Source organism: Labrus mixtus, chromosome 23 (genome assembly GCF_963584025.1).
Source record: "Labrus mixtus chromosome 23, fLabMix1.1, whole genome shotgun sequence".
Classification (NCBI taxonomy): domain Eukaryota; kingdom Metazoa; phylum Chordata; class Actinopteri; order Labriformes; family Labridae; genus Labrus; species Labrus mixtus.
This window is the reverse complement of record NC_083634.1, coordinates 10639537-10652376: the sequence shown is the minus strand read 5'-3', so window position 1 is coordinate 10652376 and position 12840 is coordinate 10639537.

The following is a 12840-nucleotide window of genomic DNA, read 5'->3' as shown; positions in this document are numbered from 1 at the left end:
ACAAATCAAGTTGGACAAGCCTTCTTGTTCTCACTGCGTCATATAGTTTTAAATGTGTTCAAAATGATTGAAAAGAGAATCTGAAAGGACATATTTTTCTCCAGCAATGATGTCTGGGCTTTAATTTGAAGAAAAAAAAAACAATCTTACTGAGATTGTCATTTTGACAAGGAGGTGCTGTTGTACCAGTGTGAGGCTCATGAATGTGCGTCTTGTGTAGTTTAGTCTGAATTTACAATAACATCATATTTTCTCTGTCTTAAAAACTGAAAAGAAAAACTGGTTAATCGCTCCATCATCACTTTGCTCGCCAATCTCAGTCGATTCTTCTTTTTTTATGTCGTCTCGCACAGTCAACGTTAAACAGTCAACGCCGTCCGGCGCCGGCTGGACTGCTCAGTCGAGTCCGCGGATGCATCTGCGGCCTGCATTTAAGCTCCTTTCTTTACTCTTTAGAAAACAACGCAAACCTCGTCCTCCTATGAATTAGTTGTTATGGAACTGCTGCGGTCCAATAATACTTGTTGTAAATAGTTAGTTATCAACATAGAAAGATTAACACCAACGAACGTTGAAGGCCCCGACGGAGGCAAGTTTTGTTGACTCTGTAAATTTCACCAAGCAGGCATTTTATGACAAAATTATGAATTAAAAATGTTACGGAATATGATAAATGTAATATTGACAAACATTCACCAAATATTTTCTTCTTAAAGCTATAGCAAGCCTCGTATTTCGTTGGCTTGGACCAGGCCTGTTGGGGATGCGTCTCCTTTAAGAGCAGCAACAGCGAAGGTGCGTGGTTAGGCGAATGTATTATGTTTGGACTCGCGAGTTTCCATACTTGACTAGGTTGGTTGTGGGAAAGGTAGTTCAAATATAAATTACACAGCTATTTGATTAATACATCTAAAACGTTACTTGTACAACACTTTAAATGTTTCAAGAACATTTGCGTATCTCTGTATACACAATGCATAATAATCTTTTGGTACCCCCCCAGTCTGCAAATAAAACGCGATTTTTCATTGCTACATCCTTAAATTAATTTCATTAATAAAACTGAGATTCAAAAAAACATGGATGGCTACTCAAGGTTTGGAGAAAATAACTAGTATTTAAAATGCTTCTTGATTGAAAAACATATTATTGAAGTTTGAAGACCCAAGTTGTTTCTGAAATAAAGGATGGCTCATTGAGCTTGAGACTTGGAGCACTTCATTGTTGACATAGGATGAAAGATGACAATTAGGTTGTTGGGACATTAACCAGTATGTTATATGTATAGCATGCAATCACACAGAACAAGGGTCTTTGGGACACAGGTCAGGGGCCTACAGAGAGTTGTCATGACTACCTAGAAGGTCTTGTTAAATTCTTGAATTAGAATATTTTACAAAGCAATGGAATGAGACAGAGTGATAAAATAGTCATAGGTAATCATAAAGAAAACACATTTAAGTAAACATGATAGTTTACAAATTGTTCAATGATATTTTTTAACCAACATAGTCCAGGCCACCTCTACAGAAGGAGGGAAAACATCCAGTGGATTTAAAAATAGTCAATAATAATAGGACCAAAGTGTAATAAAACCTTTGTTAGAATTCAAACTGGCTTAAAATCTGATGGACTTGAGGCGTTACTATGCTTGTTTTTATCCTCTAAAGTGTGAAGCCATGACGTTATTGTCAAAAGAAGGAGTGTTGGGATGTGAAGGAGGGTCACCTGAATTAGGACTACAATTCTTTAAATTCAGTTAAAAAATTTACTAAGAATTAGAATGACACATTCAATTGAATTTTCTCCTCTTTACTCATAATAATGAACAATTATTGTATTTGTATAGCACTTAAAAACAAAACAAGGGTTTATAGTGAGAGAGTATATAATGCACTTCTTGTCAAAAGTGACAGGTCCATTGTTCTCATTGTTCTGTTTGGACCAATGAGAATGCAGCATTAGGATTAATCCCCTCCCCCTTTCATCCAATGAGAATGCAGCATTAGGATTACTCCCGCCTCCTGTCCATCCAATGGGATGTTGCCACGTCACTAAACCCGCCTCCTGTCCATCCAATGAGAGGATAATCTGTCCATCCAATGAGAGAATGATACGTCATTCGAGATAGCAGGGTGCTTTCTGAAACTCCCGTGACATGGTTTCAGGAAAAATGGGAAAGTCCAAAGAAACGTATAGCACATCTATGCCGCCTTCAGGCACCCCCGCCGATGCTTCTCCATAAAAATTGGCCGTTGTTATATGGTGGTTGCTGGGGTTACTCGTTCAACTACAGCTCTAACGAAGCCTGTTTTTATCAGCTTCGAGAAGGGGAGAACTATAGCCCTTCGACAGAGTTTAAGGCCAACCTTACCTCCACAGATTGGTCTATCTTGTGCGTGTTTGGATCAACAACGTCGAAGCCAGAAGCCCCTCAAAATGGAGAAAATGGAGAAAGAATTCTCATGAACACGGTGAAAGCTGTGGTGGTGTACGCGTTGGATCACGTACTGAAGTTGTATCGACAGGAGATTTGCAACGGCTGTGTGGTGAGTCATCCTAGCCAGCATCAGCACCCGTGTTTGGATGATGAACCCGACTACTTTTACATGTCACATTTTGAACCTGTGAACAAAAGGCTGTTGAAGGAGACGCTTATTTCAGCCGTCTCATGTGCTCTTGAGAGACGGTTCATTCGTCTCTCATCCGACAGGATCCTCGGGCTCGTGGAGGCCTTTCTGTATGATCTGAAATCCGCCACTCGCATTAGCAGGAAAATACAAACAGTACTTGACACGTTGGTTGGCGACAGCAGAGCTAAGCAGTGCATGTTGAAGGATGCGTTTGAGATATGGGAAGACAAACAACCAGAGGAGGGTAAAATTGTGCGTGTGGAATTCTAAATCCCGCAAGTTGAAGAAGAAGAAGAAGAAGAATTTATACTTTATTGATCCCGCGAGGGGAAATTCGTTTTTTACACTCTGTCTAGTAAACATGCTACACAAACATGAACTGAAATACACACACATGCACAAACAGGATCCTGTGGACATGCACTAATGGAGAGGTCTCAGAGTGAGGGGGCTGCCCTGCGGCGGGCGCTCCTGAGCTTGTGGGGGGGGGGGGGTTAGGTGCCTTGCTCAAGGGCACCTCGGCAGTGCTCAGGAAGTGGCCTGGCACCTCTCCAGCTACCAGACCAATTTCCGGACTTGGTCCGTGCCGGGACTTGAACCGGCGACCTTCCGATTCCCAACCCAAGTCCCTACAGACTGAGCTACTGCCGCCCACAAGTTGTGTTGTCGTGATTGAAGATTTCTTCATATTCTCCTGAAAACAAGTAAAAAAAAAAAAAAAAAACATGGGGAATCTTCCTCAAAGAATGTGGGCCTGTGTAGAAGAACACATGATTGTTGATCGTTTAGTCTCTGTTTTGAATCAAGTTATCAAAAACAAGACAAATTGCTCTCTGTTTAGAGACGATGAGGTTATTCACAGTTGGGACCTCTCCACGTTGATATATTATTCAGCGAGAGGCTCCTTTTGAACTCTGTGGACATGAGAATTAAGCTGACCAGAGCATCCGACGCCTTTTGTCTCATGGGGGCGGCCAACAGCACCTACCGTCTGAAAATACTGGGGGCTGCTCTGTTTATGAAAAAAGTCACCGTTTCCCCACCTGTGCATTTGGGTCACGCCGCAGCCTTGATGAAGGGCAACGCTCTCTACCCTCTGTCACAGGTGAACGTGAAAACCTACTCCATCCCGCAAAACTCGAGGATATGCAACCAGGAGAACCTCTTTCTGGGTACTATGCCAAAGTATGTGGTGATAGGCATGGTACACCACGAAGCTTTTACGGGGAGCAGGGATCTGTCTCCTTTCAATTTCATTCATAACGATGTGGAATACCTGGCCTTGTGTCAGGATGGAAGACAGGTGCCGGCCAAAGCTTTTCAGCCTCAATTTAACAACGGTGTGTCTGTCAGAGAGTTTTACAACATGTTTACAGCTACAGGGAGACACTTGAAGGATTTACCTCTGAGCATCAACAGGAGAGAGTTTGAACAAGGATACTCTCTGTTTGTCTTTAATCTCAACGCCGGGGAGGATGCTGACGCCCTATCCCCCGTCTCCAACGGGAATTTAAGGCTGGAGATGAGATTCAGAGTGCCTTTACCTCAGACCACTACACTGATTGTGTACGCCTGCTACGAGTCTATTTTGGAGATCAACTCTAAAAGGCAGGTCATGGTGGATTATTACTAAAAAAGAAGAACATGAACAGCCATCAACTAGAGAGTCTTAATGACTCGATTAATGGGAGATGCTTTCTGCGGAGTGTGGGCCTCGGACCAGCTGCAGCTGCTGACGTCATCTTTTAAAACCCCCGCCTACTTCATCGTCAACACACACCCTGCGCATGAGCCGGGGGAGCACTGGCTGGCCCTGACCCTGGAGAAAGACGGAACGGCAACTTTTTTTTGACTCTTTTGGATTTCCTCCTCGTTTTTCTTACTACCCTAAACACATTTTACAGTTTTTAAAAGACTGTTCCAGCGCTATTTTATATCACAACAGACAGTTGCAGCATACCTTCTCTTCCGCCTGCGGTCAACATTGTGTTTATTATTTATGTCATAGAGCCTGCGGGCAAAGTTTTGAAAATGTTTTAGCGTCGTATCAAGAGGACGAATTAAAAAATGACGAGACTGTAACTGCGTTTGTGAAAAAATATCTGTGTGAAGCGTTATAAATGTCAATCTTTTCACCACACCGTGTGTTCTTTACAAATGTTTAAACATTGTTACAACTTGTGAAATAAAGACAAGAAAGACGAAACCTTTTTTTGAAATGACGAGTTTTTATTATTATTAATAGCAAAGTTACAATTTATAAAGTAAAACTAATCCAAGGAGATTTTTTTTTTTTTTTTTCTCTTTGCCCCTAGTTTTTTAGCTATACGCGGGGATGCACCCCCGTCAAAAGATGCACCCCAATCTTTGTCTTCTCCTTCTTCTCTTTTGTAAGATGATGACAGGTGTTTAATCAGATCCATCATATGGGAGCCTCTGATCACTTTTCCCTTGTAAACAAATTCACTCTTGTCAGTCCACCGCGCCTCGCCGTTTTTACTCATTTTTCTCAAGATATAAGAGGCGTTTTTTCGATCCCTCTGGGGAAGGGTTTGTATCACTTCATCAATTGTCTCATCTGCCCATTGTTGTTGCTGTTGCTGCTGCTCCTCTTCTTCTTCTTCAGAGACTTTAGATGGTCTTGTGTGACTTTTCTCGTCTTTTACATCTTGTTTGATAAATGCGAGATATCTCTGCAACAGCGGAGAAAAACAGTATTTTTTAATTTTTTTATAAGGATTTAGTCCAGGTTCGTTTAGCACAGCCCTCATTTGTTCATCCAAATCACCTTCAGCCGTGCGTCTCATCGATTGAGTCTGGGTTTCACCGACCATCGTGGGCATAGGGTTTGAATGAGTCAGACGACTCATTTGCTGAGCGTTCAACAGATACATCTTTTGAGTTGCTTTTTGCTGATTTGCCATCTCTGCCCATAAAGTTATCCTCTATTCACCAGACCTCCTACAAGCTGGCCTAATATAGGTACCAGAGAGCAACGGTAAAAGAAACCCTCCCAACTGTCTCACCAAAGCAGCGTGTCTGTTTTTCAGAGATTTTTTTTAATCAGGCAGCAGTCTGATGGTTTTTTTCTGCTTTTTCAGTTTCTTATATTGACAGGGCGTGAGAGGGACGTTTCCCTTCAATAGATTTAAACAGATTTCACTGATACACTGAAGAAAGTCTGGTGAGCAGCGTCGGAGAATATCTCTCCGCTTCCGAGGTGTGCAGTGACATAAAGCGCTCAGCAGAGGAGCGGTCCTTTTTATGCGCTCAGACATTTTTAGGCAGATAAAGCACGGGCCACTGATGAGGCAGTATGCCGGCTGGACTGGACTCTTGGCGTGAGATCTACAACTAAATATGAAAAGGGGTTCTGAGTGGCGTCTTCAAAACTCTGAAGAAAAAATCTTTTTCTCCCTGGAAATATTTGCTGAGCCAGCACATTGATCTGCAGCTTGTCTCGCGGGTTGTTAAAGAGCACCAGGTAGTTGGTGTTCAAGCTGATGGTGCGACTGTATTTACCTTTGTAAAAAAGATTTTGAGTAAGCAACATCACGCTCATATTTTTATGATGCCTGTATTGCGTGAAAATTCTTGCCACTTCAGGATGCTCAGCTGCCTGTAATAACACATCGCCCAATATAACGAGGTGAGTTTGATGAGGGGGAAACAAATCAGGGTCGTCAAAAGAATCAGGCAGTCCTTCGATGAGTTTAATATTTTTATTATTTTGTTGCAGTTCATCATACATCGGTTGACAAGAAGTATAAATCCATACAATATTGTCAGGGACTCGTTGCATAACATCTTTGCAGTTTTCTAAAACATTTTTTACAAAATGGGTCTTCCCGCAACCACTAGGTCCTACAATCTGACATGAAAAGGGAACACACAATCTAGGATCAAACTCTATTTCTTCAGCCATATCTGACATTTTTTATTTTTTTTCCCCCTCAAAAACCGAAAGGCAGAGTATGACCGTTAGGCAGCAGCCTTCTCTTGTCAAACACTACACGAAACCTTTTTTGAAATGACGTGTTTTTGAGAAGGAAACCTTCTTATCATGCTGAATTCCCTGTTGGGGGGTTTCAAGAAAAAAACCCTCCTCCTCCTCATCCTCCTTCTCCTCAACCCTCTCTGCGCCCTGCGTTGCAGGGGGTTGTCTGCGTGAACGCTTCACAAAACCATCCACCAGCTTTTTTACACTGTCAAAGTTGATTTTCTCACAGCAGGCGTGCGTCTGTGTTATACCCTTCACCTTCAACACCACTTTGTTGTTTTTTGTTTGATAGGCATAACTTTTAGGACCCGCGGCTGCAAATTCCTGAATGGTGTCTCCCCACAACTCGTCCGTCAAGTTCCCCAGATAATTACCCAGCTCCAGCATATTCTCTCCTGTTTTCGTCGTGTAAATGAGGCTGTCTGTGTCAAAATAAAGCACTCTCTCCTGCAACCGTTGTAAATAGTCGTAAAGTTTTAGACGACCGTACGCCGTCGTGAAAGCGGCGATGAACACGTTTATTCAGAGGGGGAATGTACCGCTCGCCGTAGATCCACTGGACCAGAACCACTCTGTCGTTTAGAAAAGAAAAGTATCTGATAAAGTGTTTTTCCGAGAACATTAAAGAGAAAAACTCTTCAGGCTCTGTAACGAGCACCGTCTGGCAGAGGTTGCTTCTCTGCGCAAACTTTCCCCAGAAGCTGTTGAGACACAATTTAGACACTTGTCTTTTGGCAGGATTTGGTTTAATTTTGTCAGTGTCCAACAAGATGCCCTGATGCTCTTGATATTCCCTGATGTATTTTTCTCTGCTCTCCTGGTCTACAGCCTCGGGAGGGTAACCCGAAGCCTCTTGCTTTCCTTTTAAAAACGTCTGCATGTATTTTAAAAAGATTGAATCGTCGCGATGTTCAAAATGCCAGACCTCTGTGATTTGTGACAGGCGATAACCCATCTCCAGAGCCTTGTTAAATTCGGGAGTGACCCAAACCCCCTTTAATGCTCTGGCCTCATCGTCATGACTACAGGGTCCGCTTTGAGCATTCAACTCAGCGCAAGTGCGGCACAGTGTAAACACCAGTTTACCAGTGAGTGTTCTGTAAGGTAACACAGGAAAATACAAACCCCTCGGCGGATACACCGTGGCTCTGATTAACCCAAAGTAGGCGCTCGGATCTTTAAAATCTCTGTAAATGATTTCCGGGTGACCTAGAGGATAAGGGAAGCTGCAGTTTACATACGGGTAGAGAGACGTGACGTCTACGTAACGCACGATCTCATTCTGTTCTGCCGTATGTCGCAGTCTCACAGCGCAGGTCCTCCCCCCATACAGAGCGTCGCGGGGAAGGAGCGGCTGCGGGGGATCGTAACGCCCAAGGAACTCTATCACGCTCGCGTCACTTTTTTTCAATTCATTCCATCTATGCTCCCTCATAACTATCACTTTTACCCCATACACAGATTGTAGCGTTTCCAGCCTCCTCATGGTGCTCGAATGAAGCTCTTCGAATGTGGGGTGGGTGAGCGGACAGCGGTCCTGCGGCTGAAAGCACTGGGGGCATCCGTGATAAAAGCAGCCCAGAAATTCCCACGCATACTTATCGCTCCCCCTCTCTGCATAAGCGTCTACACAGTAGGTGCCCAGCTGTTTTTCACCCGCGTTAAGCGCGTGGCGAATAAAGATATCTTCTTGGTGAGAGACCCATTCTAACCATTGTATGCTGCAGTGTGAGAATGATCTGTATTGTCTTTTGTAGTGGTCGGGTGAAGGGATGGCCAACGAGTTTGGGGTCAGAAAATTAGTGACAAATACTTTCATGCAAGCCGAGGCTATAGTGGAGCGACTAAATGGATCTACCCCCGTTTCCTCAATGAAACTTTTTCTAAATGTTGTACAGGCTTCTGCGAGAATGTTGACGTCATTTTCACAATAAAGGAGTGACTCTTTTGCAAAGTTAAACACGCCGTGATGCACCTGCTCGTACCACATCTCAAATTTAAGTTTGCCTTCTACCGTCATGCGCTCTGTGCCGTAGGCTTGGGATGAGGGATAGGGACCCACGTACTTCAAAGCCGCTTTTGAGCTAAATCTGTGAGGAAAATAGCCTTTAACTTTATCTTCAAAACCCAGAGCCCTGGGCATTGCTGAAAGAGGCATAGTTAAAAAACACAGAGAATCTATGTATTTTTGTTGAAAATCCGGTTCTGTAAAACAGATGACTTAACTCCCCTGCATGATAAGAGAAGGTTTTATTCCTAGAGCTATCATAGCGTTGAGAACTAGGTACGCGTCAAATCCTTTTGAATTGTGTACTATAAACACAGCGTTGCGATAGGCTGTGTTTCTGAAACGCAGAACAAAGTCGGTGGCGCACGAAGAGCCCCAAGAGCTCCATTTCTCTCCCATTAAGGATTTTGTGCACACCAGGAACGGTCTGTGCACGGATCTCTCGTCTGTCTATGTTTCAAAGTCGTAAAAAAACAATGTTTTGGTTGTGATCTTTGTCGGGTTTTAACTGTTGAATGAAACACTGGTGGGTTTTTTTCTCATCGCCCTCGGGAAGTATTTGTCCACATATTTTACATTTAAGTTTTTCACACACGTGGGGTTTACACGCGCCGTCAATCCCAGTGTACCACAACCTGTAACATTTTCTGCATTGCTTATACAAATCGCATTGGCTGCGTTTGACGGAGGTTTCTCGCGGAGCTGAGCTTGTTCTCTCCACCTGCTCTTTGTGCTTTCTCATACAGTAATCCGAACGACACGTACGGTGACAGTCTGCGCAAGAAACGGGCTGAAATGTCAGTTTACAACACCGGGGGTCTAAACACACAGACCAGTGATCCCAACAGCGATGGCTGCATACGCTGTCGTATCCTGTATAGCACTCTATACAGACATAAGAAGTGCCCAAAAAATACTTTAGATTTTTTATGTCATAGTAATGATTTTCATGGAGAAAAAGATACGCTGTTTTGTCTTTTTTGGGAGTTGCTGTGTGAAATTTAGCGAGGATGTGGCTGTCTTTAATTCTGTAAAACACCACGATCTTACAGTCTAAAGCCTTTTCAAAGAGTGACACGTCACTAAAACTCACATCTCTGTGATCTGTGAATCCCACTCTGTTCTGAAACTCCGCCCCTATTCTCTCAGCCTCTCTGTGACTGATGGACGGGTGTAGCAGGAGAGCCAGATTAATGGCAAAACACAGATTGTTGTCTGGGTTTTCTACAACGTAGAGAAATCTTCTCCTCTTGTTAACCACTTCGCTGTCTAGCATAGAATCCAACTTTATTCTACCTGCACCACGCGGGTTACGAATCAACTGAACCGCTAATTCTAGATCCTGATCGGTCATGAGTGACATATTAGACTGAACGAGTTCATCCAACGAGTTTTGAGTGTGTGTCATCTTCGTTTGTTCTCGCTAAGCGGGACACGTTCTTACTAAAGTGTTGTCCCCTCAGTTCCATTTGAATAATATCCTGCGCTTGGGAAAAAATTCTGTCACACAGTTCCTGCGCCGTACCCATGACACTGCCGTAGAAATCTCCATAATCAGCCACACCTGAAGGAGTGGGAAACCTTAATATCTGTCTTATTTCTACGTTGTTAAATCTATCACGATTCACTACAACGGGTTGAGGGTCCATCTGGGGAAGGGTTTGTATCACTTCATCAATTGTCTCATCTGCCCGTTGTTGTTGCTGTTGCTGTTGCTGCTGTGGTCGCGACCGAGGCGGTGATAATGCTGGGGTTAAAGGGTCAAGAATGCGTTCTCCATCTACAGAGGAGACGGGACGTGTTACCCCCTGTCTGAATTTCCAAAAGCTCCAGAGCATCATCTAAATCTCTGAAGCGCTCTAATTGAGATACTCTGGGGTCGGGTTCATTGTTGGGAGAGCGTGCGGCCCTGTGTGAAGGCGTGCAGGGCTCAGAGAGGTATGAATTGGAGGTTTCATTCTCTAAGCTGACAGTCTCTAACAACGAGTGAAAATGATCTAAACTTTCGACAATGGAATGAGCATGATTCAAATCCTCTAATGCATTGTTTAAAGCTAAAAAAGGGTCCTGGGGAGTTTCGGGGTACTCCTCAGGATCCATGATTTACTAATAAAAAAATAATAAAAGAAACCAAAACATTAAAACATAAATGTGTAAACAACACTAAAACATAATACCCCTTCTTGCGTTGTTGTTGTTGCAAAAGTACTCTAGAACCCTTTGAAAGTTTTGGCAACATCTACAGACAGGACCCCATGGTACGTGGGTGTAACGGCTTCTCCTCCTGGCTCGTCTCTCTCTCTGTCGGCGTCCTGGATTAAAAAATAAAAATAAATAAATATATACATTTATATTACAGATCTAATGTTTAAAATATAACACACCTTATAAAAAAACTTGCGGTTTCTGCGAATATCGTAGTCCGATCCCGAGCTACTCTCAGTCGGGGCCCTGGAGCGTCTGCGCCCGCGGGTATTGTCGGCACTCGGGCTCCCGGAGGAGGATGAGGAGGATGAGGAGGAAGAGGAGGAGCTCGATGCAGAGGTGGAGCTGTCCCGTCTTCTGGTTGTCTTTTTGAGAGCTTTTGCTTTTTTCGGCCGGCAGCTGCTTGGAGCACGGACGGCCATCTCTCTCTCTTCTCGGTTAGCGGGGATTTCTCTATCATTTGGTGATGCACCTGCGACAACGGGGCTTGATGGACCAGCGAGAACTGGGCCTGGGTCTGGTTGTTGCGTCAAATTTTCCTCAACAGGCGGGCCTTCAACTGCGCTTGACGGAGCGGCAATAGCATTTGACGGCTCGCCAGGCGGGCCGTCAGCGGGTTTTGATGCAGCCGCTGGGTCGGGTGAAGGCTCTCCTGGTTGACGCGTTGAATTTTCCTCAACAGGTGGGTCTTCTACAGCTCTTGGTGGAGTGGCAACAGCGTTTGACGGACCGGTTAGGATGGGGGGTCCGACCGGCTCATTTGCGGCGACAGCGTTTGACGGGTCGGTTAGGATGGGAGGTCCGACCGGCTCATTTGCGGCGACAGCGTTTGACGGGTCGGTTAGGATGGGGGGTCCGGCCGGTGTATCAGGTGTGATGAGGGGTTCTGGAGGAGGAGGAGACGGCGGGGGTGGAGAAGGGTAACTTTCCACTGAAACATAAATAAAATATATAATAATAATGTAAAAACACACTGGAATTTGTGGTAAAATAAAATAACACACTTACAATGATCGAAGACGAACTCCAGTTCTTCAAGAGTATAGTCTCTCACGATTTCTGCAAAAATTTCATTATATCATAAATATGTCACAAATTACGTGTTAGCAAAAAATAAATAAATAAATATAACTTATGGGGATGGTTCATGTACATCGTAAGAGTGTTTCAGTGTTCTGACACGTAGTAGAAGTTGTCTCCAGATGTCTTCTGAACAGGTTCCGGTATATTTACGCTCTCTCTTATAACATTTCATTTTCGATGGATTTTCGCTCTTACCTATTATCTGCAGATTTTTCCCATACGGTATAAGTCTGCGTTATATAGATATGTATATTATTCTCTGTTTCTCACACAGCATAACGCTAAAAAGTGTGGTGACCTTTGACCTAGCAGTTATGAGAACCGGTATGCGCTGCGGGGTGTGTGTCAGCTAGAATGCAGAGGCGAGACGGAAGGATTCGTTCTTCAAAACCTGTATAATGTGGGAACCCTAATTTTCTTTGTATTTTAGGATTGCGGAGGATTGCGTCTGTTTGTGGTTTCTCCTCTTTTAATTTCTCCCCACAAGCTGGAGAGCCTCGCTTGGCTTCACACCTCTCCATCAAGGGCCGTCTTTTTAACATTTTTATATTTTGCAGTTTATTTTTCGATACGGTTAAAATATATTTTTAATTCGGTTGAAAAAAGATTTAAAAATAAAGATTAAAAAACCTAGTCTTCGGTACTAGCACCAGCCGGTGGGTTCTTTTTCACTCTGTTTACAATGCATCGTTGCAGTTTATTTTTCGATCCGGTTAAAATATATTTTTTAATTCGGTTGTAAAAAAGATTTAAAAAGTGTAGATTAAAAAAACCTAGACAATGTCGCGTCTCAACGACCCCCCTGGTCAGAAGAATGATGAGGTAACCTCGCCTTCTTGCATGAAAGAATGATGACGTATCATTCTCTCATTGGATGGACAGATTATCCTCTCATTGGATGGACAGGAGGC